This window comes from Vulpes vulpes, chromosome 15 (assembly GCF_048418805.1).
Source record: "Vulpes vulpes isolate BD-2025 chromosome 15, VulVul3, whole genome shotgun sequence".
NCBI classification, from domain to species: Eukaryota; Metazoa; Chordata; class Mammalia; order Carnivora; family Canidae; genus Vulpes; species Vulpes vulpes.
In genome coordinates this window covers 61809100-61827004 of record NC_132794.1, presented here as the reverse complement: position 1 = coordinate 61827004, position 17905 = coordinate 61809100, and the positions used below count along the sequence as shown (strand labels likewise).

Here is a 17905-nt window from a genome sequence, read left to right as displayed (position 1 = left end):
TGTATCTTTTGGCTCTCTGTGTGTCTTCTTTGGAGAAATGTCTATTCAGGTTCTCTGCCCATTTTTAATTGGATTATTTGGGTTTTTTTGGTGTTAAGTTGTATAAGTTCTTCATATATTTGGATATTAACTCCTTGTCGGCTATATCATTTGCAAATATCTTCTCCCATTAAGTAGGTTGCCCTTTTGTTTTGTTGATGGTACAAAAGCTTTTTATTTTGGAATAATCCAATAGTTAATTTTTGCTTTTGTTTCTCTAGCCTGAGGAGACATACTTAATGGGTACAATTTTTTTAAATTACAGATTCAGGGGGGTGGGGGTGAATGGGTGACGGGCACTGAGGGGGGCACTTGACGGGATGAGCACTGGGTGTTATTCTGTATGTTGGTAAATTGAACACCAATAAAAAATAAATTTATTATTAAAAAAATTACAGATTCAATTATTTAATGGGCGTAAATAAATATATGGATTGCCATTTCTTTTTCAAATCAGTTTTGTGATTTGTATATCTCTAAAGAGCTGTCCATTTCATTAAATCATCAATTTTTTTGTGTAATGATATTCACTGTATTTTCTAGGGCTTTTAAAAACTTTGACTCTCTTTGTAGTCCTGGCCCTTTCCCCCTACTTTTTTTTTCTCTTTTTCCATCAATCAATTTTGCCAAGTTTGCCTATTTTATTAACCTTCAGAAAGAACTAGCTTTTGAGTCATTCGATTCCTTATTCATTCTCCCCTTTCATCTGTTTCTCTTCCTTTTGTTATTTCTTTTCTTCTGCATTCTCTGTAGTTAACTTTTTGAGGTATATGCTTCCTTCTCTTCTATTATATGCATTTAAGGGTCTGAATTTCTTACTAAATACTGCTTAAATTGCATGACATACATTTTGGCACTAGCATTTTAAGTGTCTGGACAGTGCTAAACATTTGATAATTTTCATTACTTTTTCTCCCTTGCTTAATAATTATTTGGAAGCTTCTAACATGAGTAGGGCAGTTTAAGTATTATATTGATTTAAAATTTTATCTCATTGTTATCAGAGAACATGTTTTATATGATTTTGGGTCATTAGTATTCATTTGAAATTTGCTTTTTGACATATTATAGTAAATTTTTATGAATGTTTCACATGTGCTAGAAATAATGTATATTTTGAACTTTGGGTGTAGGATTACTTATGTTGTTTATGTTTTCTACAACTATAATATTGATTTACACACACACACACATTTGAGGTTCCAAATTACTATTTCTTCAATGTGAACTATTCTATTTATCCTTGTATCTTTATATAATAACCCTCCTTTTGCCTTAAAGTTTAAAAATTGATTTTGATATTATTTTTTAAATTTTTGTTAAATTTTAGTATGTTATTCAGCATAATGACCTCTCCATCATCACTTTTTTTTCCATCATCATGTTTTAAGTGTATTTATTAATAAGAAGTACATGGTTGAATTTTTAAAAGCCCTTATGAAAATCTCTTTTAGTAGGCAAATTCAATATATTAATATTTATATGTACTTTGATTATTGACCTATTTGGACTTTGTGCTATCATTATGTTGTTTTCTGTTTACCATTCTTTAATTTTGTTTTTTTTTTTCCTTTTCTACTTTCTATTAGATTGATCTAGTTTTTTTTTTTTTTTTAAGACTTTATTTATTTATTTGAGAGCGAGAGAGCATTCACAAGGGGGTAGTGGGAGGAAGGAGGGCAGAGGGAAAGGGAGAGAATCCCAAGCCGATTCTGCACTGAAAGCAGAGCCTGAGGCAAGGCTCATCTCATGACCCTGAGATCATGACCTGAGCAGAAACCAAGAGTTGAATGCTACACTGACTGAGCCACCCAGGAGTCCCTCGGTTGATTTAGTTTTAAAATGTATTTTCCTCTCTACTAGAACTTTGCTATTTTCGTAGGATTAGGATTAAAATTAAAAAGTCCTGTATGGAAAAAAAAAAAGTCATGCATGAGAATTAAACCACAAGCTTCCATACTACTTTGCCAAGCTGAGTGGTTGGACTTTTCAATTTATCTTTCCATACTTCAAGGGTCTTCCTTCAAGGACAGCACTTGGGTCCCCAGAATCTATGTTTCAGGAAGCTCAAGGAGCTCCTTTATTCAGTTTCTGAACTTGAATAGGGAAGGTGGCCAAGGGCCTGGGCTGGGCTAAGGGCCAGGTCTTCTTTGCCCAAGGCCGGGGGTCAATATGACAGACAAGGACACCTGAATAAAACCCTGAACAAGAACTATTTAGACGATCAAGTACATCAGAGGGTCAACTCACACTGAACCCACTATGGTTTTGTTTTTTCTTTTTATTCTGAATCCTTCTCCCCCCCTTTTGGCCTCAGCTGTTTGTTAAAAAATTTATTGAATTTTAACCAGCATTTCCATGTACGTATCAATCTGCTACACTCTAAAAAGCTGTGGTAGTTAATTTACTTATCTTACAGAATGTTTATAGGTTCCAAGTCTCACCTTCCACCTCAGATCTTTTAGTTTTTGTCTGTTTTCCTCAGCTTCTGCTTAGCCAACTTACAAGTAGATTATTATTTTTTTCCCCCATCTTACTCCTTGGCATTGATGATTCATTTTGAATTTCTAAGTGACTGTTCTGGCCTTTCCTCAAATCCCCTTGTCTCTCAGATTGAGGCAGGGAACCCACCCCGCTGCCCTGTGCACAAGCCCTTGGATATCATACACCAATAGTCCAGGTAGGAAAGCTGAAGTTTCTGGGTGTGTGACCTTTCCCTTGTCTTCCAGTAGTTTCTAAAGTGATGGCTGTGACAAATCTCAGCCTTCCTGGCTGCACACAGCCCTGGTTTTGTTGGAAACATACCCACCTGGAAGCAGTTGACATGCCCAGACCTTCCAGCATTGGGCTTTCCAATATAACATATTGGGGCCCTTATATCCTGTCGCTTCTTTTTGGCTAGGTGGCTCCCTCCAGTCACAGGCATTCCCTGGGCAGCTGTCTGAGTTAACATCTGAGTTTGGCCAGCAGTGGTTCCTGGCATTGCCACTCATGAGCAAATTCCCTAGTGAGCCCAAAGGGCTGCCTTGATTTCTTTTTTAGGCATGATTATCTTGGAACAAAGCCAGCTTCGTAGGTATAAGACCAATGCAGTTATACTGGCTCCTCACTCAAAAAAATCAGTAATTGCATTAATACTCTGCTACTGCTATCTTGACATTTTAAAACAACTTTTGAATAAAATTTAAACGTTTCAATTTTGTACTAGGCTCCAAAAACTATGTATCCCTCTTCTTAGGAAAAACAGAGAACATCAGGCTCTCAGAGAAGTGGACTGGTGCTTATTGACTAACCCAGCTTCTTAGGAGTCCAGGGCAACAAGTATTAATTAGGAGTAATTATTAAAAGAAGTATTTTTAGGTGTAGTACCATATCCTGCAGAGCTTACATTATGGGAAGCTTCCTTCTCCATAAAGTATTTTAGTGCTTCAGGAAAGGGAGGTAGGTACACCTCTAGAATAGCAGTCCAATAGACCTTCCATTACATTAACAAGAATGTTAATGTTCTATATTCTTGCTGTCCAGGGTAGTGGGCACCAGCCACATGTGGCTACTGAGAACTTGCTATGTGGCTAGCATGAGGACCTGAAATTTCTAAATTTTAATTTTTAATTAATTAATTAATTCATTAATTAATTAATTTATTTTTAAGGGTTTTATTTATTTATTTATTCATGAGAGACAAACAGAGAGAGGCAGAGACATAGGCAGAGGGAGAAGCAGGTTCCCCGTGGGGAACCCGATGTTGGACTTGATTCCAGGACCCTGGGATTATGACCTGAACCAAAGGCAGAAACTCAACCACTGAGTCACCCAGGTGCCCCAATTTTAATTATTTTAAATAGCCATGTGGGGCCACTGACTACCAAACTGGACAGTGTAGCTATAGAAAAAATAATTTCTGACCTTTGAAACTTTGATTATATTTGTACTGACTGCACATCAGGACTTAAAATTAGGCTTTGTCCAGAAAGGATTTTTAAAATTCAGATGTTGGCAGCCCTGGTGGCTCAGTGGTTTAGCGCCGCCTTCAGCCCAGGGCCTGATCCTGGAGATCTGGGATCGAGTCCCACATCGGGCTCCCTGCATGGAGCCTGCTTCTCCCTCTGCCTGTGTCTCTGCCTCTCTCTCGCTCTGTCTCTCATGAATAAATAAAATAAAATCTTTAAAAATAAAATAAAATAAAATTCAGATATAAGGCATATCTACAACTAGATAGAGGAACTCAAAGCACAGTGTTTTTTTTCTCAAGTATTGAGAAGATATCCTTCCTACCAATGAAAGCTAAGCCATGAGTCTCATTTCTAGAAGGGAAATCTTACATGGATGAATGAATTGTCTAAAGACTGCCCCTTCCAGTTTTAAAGGATTATGGAAGAAATAAGGAAGACAAAGAAGAAACAAGGTCAAAGGTCAGAGTCTAGGCAAGGACCTATAGTGAGGAGGTGTAGTGGGAGGTGAGTTGACAGATAAGCTTGAGCCATCCCTCCTGGGCCCACATGACCTGGTGTACAATGGATCCAGTAAGTTCCCTGTGTTTTGAGAGCACAGAAGTACATCACAGGGCTCTGGTCAAAACAAAAGCGTAGCTGAATAGGAACTTTGAGAAGGCCTTAGAACCACAGATTTCAGAGATAGATAGTACTTCATTTTAGAAAGCCACACCAGAAAAACTATACCTTAGTGGTCACCAGTCCAGGGAACAGAAAATCCAGGCACTCCACTATTCACCAGTGAAGATCCAGATGATACTATCTCTGCTACCACGGGTCATCAAAACTCTTACGGAGCCCAATACACACAGATGTTATCTTGAAGGACACAAAGAGATGAAGAGAAAATTTGAAAGACCATTTTACTTAAAGAAATGAAAGAGAATTCACATACAGGAGTTATTGGTATTATTGAACTGAACTAAATTTAACTGAATGAGATAAATTTAGGATTCTTTTTCATAGTTCCCTGTGGATGAGCAGATGTATTACAAGGAAATAAAGAAGCTTCATTTTCTTTGCACATCTAAGGGCAGAGTGAGTGAATTTGTAATTCTACTCCAAATATGTTTGCCTTCCTGCCAAGCCAGTTGCAGGCAACAATTCTGTTCACAAGCTTTAGCAGAGGTGGAATATGTGGCAGGAAGAGGAGGGAGGATGCTAACCTGCTGTTTTGAACATAGGGACCAGCATTATGAGAGAATTGGCCACTTTACTCATAGACACATGTCCTTTCTTCAAAGGTACTAGTAACTTCACATGGGCAGTTCATTGGGGGCTATCCAGAAGGCAGTTTTTCTCTTATTACCTACCTGGACATGGAGAAGGTTGTAGATACTTCTGCATACTGGTCCAAGAGCTTTGAGAACAATGGGAGAAGCTCAGTCTGTCAGAATATGGTGTCATTTTGCCTGTGCAGTGCCTTACTCATCTACTAGTGCTGAATGAATCACATCTGGAATCAAGGAGGCAAGATCTATTTGGGCAATATGCTAATTATTTATCTGGATCTAACATCCCATCAGTCCCTTGCCGTACTGTAACATGTAGTGCCTCTGTGGGCTACATCTCCACCTGCAGGCCAACCCTGAGAAGTACATGTTCAAGAAAATGGAGGAATTTCTGGGTTGTGTTCTGTACAGCCAAGACATCTGCATTGTGATTCACATGTTCATGTCCTAGAGTAAGAACCCACATTGTTCATTACATATATTTAGCAATTCCTGAATTTATTACAAAATTAATTACATACTTCTTTTCCTTGGCAGTTAGAATAACTGACACTGTCAAAAGGAAAGAAGGCTTTTTTTCATTCTCAGAGGCAGATCCAGCTTTCCAATAAGCCTTGCATAATTCCTCCAACCTTCCACTAGCCTACCTGACTCAGCCCAATCTATATGAATGTCTGCAGCTATTCAGATGAGAAACATTAGACCCCAGAGGACCCAGCCCTCATGCCTCCACCCTCTTGGGGCTCCTTTCCTGGAAAATTGGCTTTTGGAAAAAATTCAAATGTTCATCCTTTTTGGGAATGAAGATTACTTGTCATAGAGACTAGAGTAGCTAAGATAAGTGCAGAGACTCAGTTTGCATGAGTGTCATCTTTTCAAGTGCTTTAGGTTTACTATTTCATACCCAGTCCTGGAAAGGATAGAACCATGAATATAGACCACAGCACCAATCCTGGAAATCATCTGGATGGGAATTTTGAGGACACCCAGTCCTGGCCATCAGGTACAGATAGGGGCCCAATAATTGGATTTTTATTATATCTAGGTGTAAGAAGAATAAAGTGGTTAAAAATGGGCTTTATTTTTTAAAAATGGGCTTTAAATATACATTCTGAGGTTTCTTACTCCATTCAGGATTCTGTAACAAAATACTACAGAATTAGTATCTCTACACAACAAGAATTTATTGCTCAGAGTTCAGGAGGCTGGTAGTCTGGGTCATGGCGCCAGCATTGTCACCTTCTGGTAAGGGCCTCTTACTGGTTCATAGCCAGCGCCTTCTCACTGTTTCCTCACATGGTGGAAGGGGTTAGGGATCTCTCTGAAGCTCTTTTATAAAGGCACTAATCCCATTCATGAGTGTTCTTAAGTACCTCCTAAAGGCTCTACCCCCAAAACCATCACTTTTGGGGATTAGGATTTGACATATGATTTTTCACGGGGACACATTCAGACCATAGCATGGATGAATGGTAAAGCCAATAGCTGCAGTGGAGAACACTGTGGGAGATACAGGTTTGGGAGATAAGATCAAGTTCTATTTTAAAAAAATGTTCAACTTGAAATTCTAATTAGACATCTAATGGAAATGTCAAGAAGGTGGCATGATGTGTTTGTTAAGTCTGGAGCTCAGGGGAAACGTCAGGACGGGAGAATATATAGATCTGGGAATTATTGACAGGGAGATAGAAATGAAAGCCATAGGACTGGATAAATCTCCTCCAAACTGTGAGTGAGTGTATTTAAAGAACAGGAGAGGTTTAGACAAATTTAAAAATCAGGAATAAGTGGAAGGAGCCAGCAGACTAGGAAGAAGCCAAGCAGGAATGTAGGAGGAAGGCTGAAACAGTGTTGACTCAGAAGCCGGGTGGTCTACTGAGTCAAATGCTGCTGAGAGATCCAGTGAGGGAAGGACTGGGAATGGCTCAGTGGATTTAGAGGGATGGAGCTCATTGGTGATCCTAAGAATAAGGGCTTCAGTAGAGCTGTAGAGAAGAAAATGAATGGAGAACGATGAAAAGAGACTGAAGTGAGCAAGTGGAGACATTCAGCATTGACCACTAATTTTAGGAATGGTGATGGAGGTGGATCTGAGCAGGGGGAGGAGGTAGATGGAGGAGGGCATAGATTCAGGGGAGGACAGGTTTTTTTTTTTTTTTTTTTTTTTTTTTTTTTAAGGTGGGAGATATTCTAGCATTTTTATATGCCAACAGGAGCATATAAAGGAAGTATGGAAAGCCTAAAGAGAGTAAGTGATGGAAAGTGCAAAGCCTTTGAATAGGTTAGAGGGGTCCAAGGCTTAAGTGAAATAAAGTCTAAGAGGACCTACACTCTAGTACAGTTCTTTCACCATGAAGGAAAGAGTCAAAAATTAGTAACCGCAATGATGTGAAGTTGTCATAGCTGTCTTCTGGTTGCTCCTTTCTTAGTAAAAGGAGAGATGAAGTCTCTTTCCACCAGCTCCACTAGCCCAGCTCACTGACACTCTGCCCTCAACCCAGAATGCCATCAATTTACCCTGACAACTGAGTTGGAATTTTATGAAAGGTTTTGGATTCCCAGCGGTACCACAGCCAGCTCTGGTATTTTGACCATGAGTAGTGATGCAAGTTAGAGAACCAAACACAGGAACTTCCCCCACCCAGACTCAGAACCCGAACATGTAAGTCTTTTTAGCCACCCACACTGGACAATGGAGTCTAGAGTGCAAAGTAGAAGAAGAACAAGGCCTGGTTAGCTACCTTAATTTCTTTTAGTTTCTACCTGTATACTCTATTTCTGACCTCCTTATTGTCAGTGGGTTTCCCAGTATTTCCTCATATTTAGATACTTTGGCATTAAGTGGTTTTTAATTTAGCCTCTCCCTAAGTTGCTTCCTCTTGAATTTCTTCCTCTTTAGCTCCAGGGAGACTCAGACAAATCCCAGGGTCCCAGCTACCATGTCCCCTCCCAGGTTTCCTGGCTTCCATGGTTAGGGAGAAAAGTCCTCCCATAAGTGGGAAAACATATAAAAAAGCTTATAAAATAGATTTTAGAAGGATAAACCTATGTCATCATAAGGTGTTGTTGACTAATCCGAGCAGAACAGCAACAACAGAGCAAGATTTTGCTGTCATCTAATCCTCTTTATCCATTTCTAGCGCCCTCAGCGCCCCCCCCCCCCCCCAGAAAAGCCTTCTACAGGAACAACACACCCCTTGGGAAAATGAGTCAAAGTACAGATAGAGTTTGCAGACAATGAGGGGAAAGAATGTTGCTTCCCCATGGAAAACCACATACATGTACACACACTTTGGTTACCATACGTAGCAGCTACAATTACTGTACCATACAGATGAATGAATAGCAAGTTTGAATGTCTTTTTTTTTTCTAGCAAGAATTTTACAACAAAACATAAAGAGATACATTAATTTAAAAAGAAAACATGCACAATTATACACAAGTATCTTCATTTGGTAAACAAGTTTTCTTTAGCCAAACGTTTCTGGAGAGGTATTTGGGCTTTTATTTGAATTAAGGTAGCTAAATAAATATACTTCTAGCTAAATAGGAGTCAGGGTGAATATTTATTTTCCTACATAATGTGTGACTAAACAAATGAGGCTTTTTTTTTTTTAAACACTCCTTATATTGAAAGCCAAACCTTTAGTTTGTCGTGTGCCATGACTCAAATGCTTTAGGAACTTCTTATTTGAAGTACCTTCAGAGCTCTCTTTACACATAGGGTGATCAACCATCTGTTTTCCTGGGACTGAAGGGTTTCCCAGGATGTGGGACTTTGGGTTTTAAAACTGAGTAGCCTTGTGTCAACTTTCCTGGGTTACCTAGAACTGAAGGAGATTTCACTCCTAAAACTGGGAGAGTGCCAGGCAAAATGGGTTGAGTTTGGTCATCCTACTTGTAAACCTCACAAGAAATGCCAGCTCATTGCTTTATAGTTGTAACACTGTTACTCAATTTGATCCCCTCCTTATTTTTAAAGACTTGGCTCTAACTATCTTTTGGCTATTGCAAAAGATCAAATTTCTCATCCACAAACAAATATGGGGTAGCACTCAAAATAGTCTGAGTTCAGAAGGCAATTTTAAAGTTTTTTTTTTTAAAGATTTTATTTATTTATTCATGAGAAACATGGAGAGAGAGGCAGAGAGCCTCCATGCAGGGAGCCCGATGTGGGACTCGATCCTGGGTCTCCAGGATCACGCCCTGAGCCGAAGGCAGATGCTCAACTGCTGAGCCACCTAGGTGTCCCTCAGAAGGCAATTTTATAAACTTTTTCTTCCTTCTTTCCTTCCTTCCTTTCCATTTTCACCTTTCCGTATCTGGGTTACTGTCTGTAAAAGTATGTGTGTTAGTGGTGAACGTGATATACTCTCTCTTTAACCATAGTCCTGTCAGGCTCCTCTGAGCCCTCTTCTCTGCTAGGTCTCCACCTTGACCCCCATCCTGTCTTTGGCCTGTCTATCCCAGTGTTAGCAAAAATGCTATTATGTTGTTTTTGTTTTTAAGATTTTATTTATTTATTCACGAGAGACACAGAGAGAGAGGCAGAGACATAGGCAGAGGGAGAAGCAGGCTCCCTGGGGGGAGCTCAATGTGGGACTTGATCCCAGGACCCTGGGATCATGACTGAGCCAAAGGAAGAGCTCAACCACTGAGCCACCCAGGTCTCCCTTAAGTTGGTTTAGTAAGAGTCCCCTTACCCTTGAATCTCCTCTTAGTAATTCTACATTTGCTGACACATTCACTCTGCCTATTGGCTAAAACTCCCCTGCTGCCTTTGCTGTAATCTCTCCCCTACTACAGTGCTCTTATTGTAATTGTCCTGAATAAAGTCTTCCTTGCCAATATATTCCTTTTTATTTCTTTTTCTTTTGTTTAAATTTTTATTTATTTATTTATTCATGAGAGACACACATACACAGAGAGGCAGAGACACAGACAGAGGGAGAAGCAGGCTCCACGCAGGGAGCCCGACGTGGGACTCAATCCCGGGTCTCCAGGATCACGCCCTGGGCCAAAGGCAGACGCCCAACCACTGAGCCACCTGGGCTGCCCGTCTTTTTTATTTTTATTTTTTTTTAATTTTTTTTTTTTTTTTTTTTTTTTTTTTTTTTTTTTATTTATGATAGTCACAGAGAGAGAGAGGCAGAGACACAGGCGGAGGAAGAAGCAGGCTCCATGCACCGGGAGCCCGATGCACCGGGAGCCCGATGTGGGATTCGATCCGGGGTCTCCAGGATCGCGCCCTGGGCCAAAGGCAGACGCCCAACCACTGAGCCACCTGGGCTGCCCGTCTTTTTTATTTTTTGAGTAGGCTTCATGCCCAGTGGGGAGCTCAATGTGGGGCTTGAACTTATGACCCTGGGATCAAGACCTGAGCCAAGATCAAGAATCACTGACTGAGCCACACAGGTGCCCCTTGCTTGCCATTTTAATAAGTGTCTGAATAATTCTTTTCTTTAACAGTTATGATGTCGTGACTCAGACAGGATTAAATTCATCATCGGACTCCTGGAACCTCTCATCCAGGACCCCAAGTGTATGCTTCTGAAGACTTTGTTTCACTCCTGACTGATTAGAGATCCACTGGTGAGTCCAACTCCTGACCCAATGCTCTGGATAACAGACTGTTAAAGCATGGTAAGGGCAGATTTTGATTCTTAAGATTCTGAGTATACTCTTTGAAGCTAGGATAGAGTCCCAGGATGGAAAGTGGGACTCCAGTTGGTTGGAAAGTGACTGCATAAGCAAGCATCTTTCTGGATGGATGTCCTCTGGGATCTTTCTGAGTAGGAATTTACTCCCTGACTCTCTCTCTCTTTTTTTTTTTTTTTAAGATTTTATTTATTTATTCATGAGAGACACAGAGAAAGAGGCAGAGACATAGGCAGAGGGAGAAGCAGGCTCTCCACAGGGAGTCCATTGCAGGACTTGATCCCTGGGCCCTGAGCCAAAGGCAGACACTCAACCACTGAACCACCCAGGTGTCCCTACTCACTGACTCTTGAAGTAACAAATTCCTGACTCTTTTGGAGGCCTCTACACTAGAAAATGGGTGAGAGTCCCAGGCATATGGAGGCTGGGTTAAAGTCCCAGGCTTCTTTGTTAGCAAGGTATCATGGGTTAAGAACAAGAGAGCTTCTCAGTAGACTCAAACCCCTTTCTTATACCCGTGTTAACTATATGTTCCACCATCCTGGCACTAGCTCTCTACTTGCTTTCTTGTTGGAATACTTTTACTTAGGATAATTGGGAACTTCAATGATTTCCCCAAACTGGTTCCTCTAAGACTTATCTCTCAGCATTGTTTCCATTCCGCCATCCTTTTACCACCTTCAATCCTCCATTCCTTTGATTCCGTTGATTGGACTGCCTTCAAGCCCCTACTTCCTCCATCTCTCTGTCCACCTCTGCAAGACTTTCTCTTTCCCATTCCAGCCTCTCAGTTTCTTGTAGTCACTTAAACGTTAAACTTAGGTCCTCCATCCTCCATTGGGGGCTCTCAAGAGACTCAGGGACCACCCAGAGAAACTACATGCAGGGCAAAACAAAATCTTAAAAATTTCCTCCAGAAGTATTTATAAAAAGCATTAACTGTCAATTGAGCAGGTAACCTTAACTTGTTGCATCTGTCAGAAAAACAATTTGGGATAAAAATATAACGTGGAGCAAAAACAAGAGCCAGTTATTTTATATAAACCAATGAGTTTTTTATTGCGGTGTTTACCAGACTCGTGCCTACAATTTTAGAATGAAAGCAACAAGATCTCTATTTGCTTCTGTATGTTTACATAGTTATATTTGTATATATATGTTTTGTATGTGTGATATTTTTCTACCTCTAGATGGTATTACCAAAAAAATTATAAAATCTTGTGAAAGAGATTCATAAATTGGCTTAGAGGTAAGTAAGTGCTTATATAAATGAAATATTCCTAAATCTCCCAGAAATATAGAAACTAACCCAAATGTTTTTCAAGGTTATGTGGTTTGGGAAAATCTTTAGTAAATAAGACTAATTTAATACTGTTTTAAAACAGCAGCTATGTCTTCAGTATTAAGTATAATACAAGTATACATTTGGTATTTAACCATTTTTAGGTTTCTTTGCTTTTGTGATTTCTTTATTTCTTTTCTTTCTTTTTTTTTTCCTTTGGATACTCGCCTAACATGCATGTGTTTTTAAAATAGTTAACAGGGAAATAACTTGAGACTAGGACTAGCTTTGTTTAATGTTGTGATATATCTGCCTAAAGACAATCTTTTGTTTTTTATAACTCCCAATCTTAGAATATCTGATGTTAGAGATATTCATTAAATATTGAGATCTTTTCTAAGAGAAACTATTAAACATTAGATTACTAAGCACAAGTTTCAGTTTATATATCTTTGGCCTCTTATTTTTATATGATAGAGTGAGGCTAACTATATTTGAGTCTGTTAATAACATCTTTTTCGACACGTTGAAAAATACTATCAGGAAGCATAGACTTAAAAAATTGTGAGATGGTAGATTCATAAAATTTGCTAGACTGTTATAGAATGCTGAAACATGAGAGACAGTTTGCAATTGTCTACTTTGTAGTTTTGTCTGTTAAAAAGGGTTTTTAATGATTATAAAGTATAATCAATATTTGTAAACGCAGCTACTAGAAACAATAAGGGTGAAATGAAATAACTTTGCAAGAAAAGTATGCAAGGAAGTAGAATGTATTTTTAATAAAGAAAAGTATACAGTATATGCAGGATGGATACCGAATGGATATAAAAAGCCCTAGAGGGCAGCCCCGGTGGCGCAGCAGTTTAGTGCCGCTTCCAGCTTGGGGCGTGATCCTGGAGAATCTGGATCGAGTCCTGTGTTGGGATGTCTGCATGGTGCCTGCTTCTTCTCTCTCTGCCTGTGTCTCCTCTCTCTCTCTCTGTGTCTATGAATAAATAAATAAATAAAATCTTAAAAAAAAAAAAGCCCTAGAAGGCTTTTGGGAAAGAAATCTTGGAAAAGGAATTTTATCTAATGTGGTCAAGGCTGGCTGATTGGATAGGCTTGTTTATAAGGTCTCTGAAAATGCATTTTTTTTAAAAAAGATATTTATTCATTTATTCATGAGAGGCACAGAGAGAGAGAGGCAGAGACATAGGCAGAGGGAGAAGCAGGCTCCCTGGGGGGATCCTAATGCAGGACTTGATCCCAGGACCCTGGGATCATACCCTGAGCCAAAGGCAGATGCTCAACCACTGAGCGACCCAGGTGTCCCTGAAAATGCATTTTAATATTAAAAGTACATTGATACAGAACTAGAGTTTGTTTTTCTCTCTGTTGAAACAACAAGGCTTTCTTGGTTTATTGGTCTGCTCTTATTAAGAGATTGTAAAAGGTTTTGGTGGGATTTTTTGGTTTATTTGTTTTTGTTTTTACCTTTTAGGTATTTCTCCTAGAAGAATTCCTATAATTCTGTGTCTTATCAGAATAATTTCCTGTGCTTTATGTTAACCTTTATCATATACTTAATTAAGAGAACCAAGTCTTCTTAGTTCCTTTTTTTTCTTTTTTTTCTTTTTTTTTTAACTTCCTTTTTTTTTTTCTATTTTATTTGAGAGAGAGTGTGCATGTATACACACACATATACATGAGCAGGTTTGGGGGTTGAAGTGTGTGTGCTGGGGGAGAGATAGAGGCAGAAGTAGACTCCCAACTGAGTGGGCTCCATTCCAGGACCCTGAGATCATGACCTGAGCCAAAGTCAGATGTTTATCTGATTGAGCCTCCCAGGCATCCAAGTCTTCTCATTTCCGAAAGAACTTTTAAAAAATTTTATGGTTATGTTCTGTCCTGTATTTACTTTTGAACTCTTTTATTATAACTTGATTAAATAGGTAGCTAAGTATTGTTTGCAATAGTATGGGATCGTAGTATGCAAATCCTTTGACCTTTTGGACAGTTTTGTCCTCCTAGAATCAAACCCTAAATGATGGGGAATATAAATAATAGTGAAAGGGAATATAAGGGAAGGGAGAAGAAATGTGTGGGAAATATCAGAAAGGGAGACAGAACATAAAGACTCCTAACTCTTGGAAACGAACTAGGGGTGGTGGAAGGTGAGGAGGGCGGGGGGTGGGGGTGAATGGGTGACGGGCACTGAGGGGGGCACTTGACAGGATGAGCACTGGGTGTTATTCTGTATTGGTAAATTGAACACCAATAAAAAATAAATTTATTATTAAAAAAAAAAACCCTAAATGAAATCTTGATCTCAAACTGACCTTGAGATTTCTCAGAAAAAAATCTTAGAGGATTTTTTCTTATTTTGAAAAGGAGAGATGCCAAAACTCAATTACATTTATTTGATATGTTCAGTTGCATGAAAAGTATTTTGAAAGAAAAGATACTTTAACCTTCTCTAGGTTATATTTGTATGGATAAAATATTACCTGTACAAATATTTCAGAAATCGTATGAGGTTTGTCAATACCCTCATTGTCCATGATATGTTCTAGCATAATGTTACCAGTTATAATTCTAGTTATCATTGTAAATGTTCTATACCACAGAAATAACCGAATTCCCTTGTCAATTGCATCCTTTTTATAAGAATTCTACTCAGATCTTTAACCATTTAAAATCTTTTGTCATTAATAGACAGTTTTTGTTTTACTTTGGTTCTTCTCAGAAAGCACTTGCAATCAGCTATAGGCCAGAGTTCTTCATCTTCAACAGAAAGGAATGGAAAGAGATCCATGGAAAGTACTAGGAAAGGTTTCTGGGAGATAAGGTTCTGATGGCATTGCTTAAGTTACTTTGAAACCACATCATTTGACTGAGCAAGTATCCTAGAACTCTGGTGGAAAGTTTGATGGGCTCATCAGACTGCTAACCCAAGACCAAGCAGAACAAGAATTAATTACATAACACTGAATGAACAGATGAAGGAGGATTATAGTTTTTGTTCGGAAGCTTGCCCCTTTTCCCTTTCTTTTAAGCTATAATTCACAACAATTTAGTAGGTAACACTTATTATAAACAGAAATGAAACATTTATCTTTTCTCTCTGCCTGATTCCTCTAGAATTCAGAAACTCTTACTGAGTATTCTTATTTTCATGACGATATAATTATTTGCATAAGTTCAATAAGAATCTGTCCTCCTTGCACAAGACATAATTGGAAACATTGGTTATATAACTGAGGCTTTGAGTGGAATGTCATATTTCAGACTGATGTGCATAGAATCCGTTCTGACCAAATAGTTTAAGGAACTAAGGTTGACTTTATGGAGCTAATGCTTACAAAGCCCTTTTGAGAAAACTGGACTGGTATGGCTGACAAAATTCCCAGCATTGTAGGTGAGGAAGGACAGTTACTTCCTGGCAGGCCCAAGAAACAGGATATTTTGGGGGCCTGGAAAACAGAGAAATGCACCCAAATCTGTAGATACTGCCAGTGAAATCTGGTGGCAAATTCTTGACTTGGCTTCCTAGCCTTGAGAGGCTTTTAAAAGTCTAATTTGAGATTCCTTATGAAAAATTCCAGCAAAGCAAACTTTCAAAGGTCTATGTGGCCAGTTACTATTCTTGCTGCACTTATATAAGTAATAGGCCAAATCTAATGTGATCAGACTCATTTTGTAAACAAGAATATCTTACTTTGGTTAACTTTGAAAAAAAGGGTGAATATAGAGGAAACTTTTATGGTGCAGTGAAAAACTATAGCACACCTTTGTGAACTATCAGACTCTAGTCCTGGTCACTGTCTTTGAGGTTTTGTTATATACTTACAGATTGGACTGAATCCTGCCAACTTGCACATTTGGTCAGTCCCTCCCAAATACTCAAGTCTTCTAATTTTCTCCAATATCTGGCCATCCAACTGTCCAAATGAATGTTTCCAGTTTTTCTCCCACTTGCCTAACTTGGTGCCACTGAGAACAAAAACCCGACTACCTGGATCTTTATTGGGATCCTAGCTTGTCCTGCAAGCTGATGCTGGAAGATGGGGAAGCCTTTAAGGTTGGAGCTGCTGCTGTGTAGGCCATTCAGGAAGTTTATGGAAAGTTACACATTTTCCATGTTCTGTTCTGGGAAATAACCACAACCCTAATATTATACCACCACTGGAGATATTAAAACTACAGTCTAGGAAATCTACCAGATTTCAACCATTACCTTCACTTCACTACCTAAAGGTGCTTCAAGTACAGCATTGTGAAAGCTTCTCAACTGGCTGCCCTCTGGACTCAGAAACTGGGTTTATAGTCTGCTTCAACCTAATCTTTCTTTTTCTTTTTCTTTTCATAGAAATTTCCGGCATTGAATGCCTTATTATTTGCACTATCCAGTAAATATCCTCTACTACCAAGTCCTAACAGATGGTTCAGCTGGTCCTTAATAACAAAAGGAGACTGACAAAGAAATGGACTTAAATTGTTCAGAGGAAAGAAGGTCTCTCCTTTCCTTGAGCAGGAGGTGGGACTGACAAAGATTCTCAGGCATCAGTCTTGGCCCTGTCCTGTCTTTGGTGTGCCTATCCCAGTTTAAAAAAAATCCTGCTCAGTAAGTTTAGCAAGAGTATCCCCACCATTGATACCTAATCACCACGCCCCCCCCCCCCCCCCCCGCCCCCCGTGCCTGGTCAAGTCCCTCATCCCTCATTGTTGATGTGTAGGTCCATGACCAGCCTTTTGCAGGAATCCTGTTAAAAATGAATCCCTGTACTCTTGGTATCTCCTGTTAGTGGTTTCCCATCCACTGACCTCTTCCTCTGCACATTGGCTAGTAAATACCCACTTGTCTTTGTTGCATTGGGAGGTTAATCGATCTCTCTCATTGCAATAGAGTCAGCTCCTATTGCAATAGTCTTGCATAAAGTCTTCTTTACCATTTTAACAAGTGTCAGAATGATTTTTTTTTCTTTAACAGACACATCAGGAAAAAGCATTTTTTTTCTTTGTATATGAGCCACAAGAGACAATGTCAGCGTCTCGTCTTTAAAGGTCATTTTGTCCTACCTCCCACAAGTTTTGGAATCCCTCGAACCTCAACTTGTAGCTCAGTACATTATCCTTTCCCCTGACTTTTGGCTGCTTAACACATTTCATGGTAATCACTAATTCATCACATGGAATTGAATAAGAACCATTTAATATGATTATCTTCTCCATTAAAGCTGTCATCATAATTAGAGCTGCAGTGAACTGTTTGCCAGGAATGATAACTTCTGCCAAGAAAAACTTGGGTGTCGTTTTAGAAAAATTCTTAGGTGGGGGAGGAGGAGATCAGGACCATCTGTGTTGGGATCCAGAGCTGAATAATGAGAAATAAAGCCCCTTTCCCCCTGCTATCTGCCAGACTCTGGCCAGCCCTCCAACTGGACCTTGCCAAAAACTTTAGAATGAATCAACTTCCAAGGTAGTCCAAAGAGTACACCCTCTCGGGGAATGATAGCCTTGGAAAAGTTACCCTTTAAGAAGGGAAAAAAGGCAGCAGCAAATAAAAATTAGGCCTTCATGCATACGGCTTCCTAAAAGTTGTTCCAAATGGTTTCGTTTGCCACCCTACTGTTTCCAGGGCAACCACCTAAGCCAGGACAGAAGTAGGAGACATGAGGCTTGAATGGGACCACCCACTGCAATTCTCATTTTATCC

General features: G+C 39.3%; 1 protein-coding gene across 6 annotated transcripts in view; it reads left to right on the top strand.

Annotated features, from left to right (window-relative positions):
- The window catches only part of ZNF280D (zinc finger protein 280D), a 299635-nt gene that overhangs the window by 59868 nt on the left and 221862 nt on the right, over positions 1 to 17905 (top strand). For all 6 annotated transcript variants that reach the window (XR_011997393.1, XR_011997395.1, XR_011997396.1 and 3 more), the window contains exon 2: positions 10734 to 10856. The gene's annotated coding sequence lies outside the window, so the exon portion shown is untranslated. The remainder of the gene's footprint in view (positions 1 to 10733; positions 10857 to 17905) is intronic.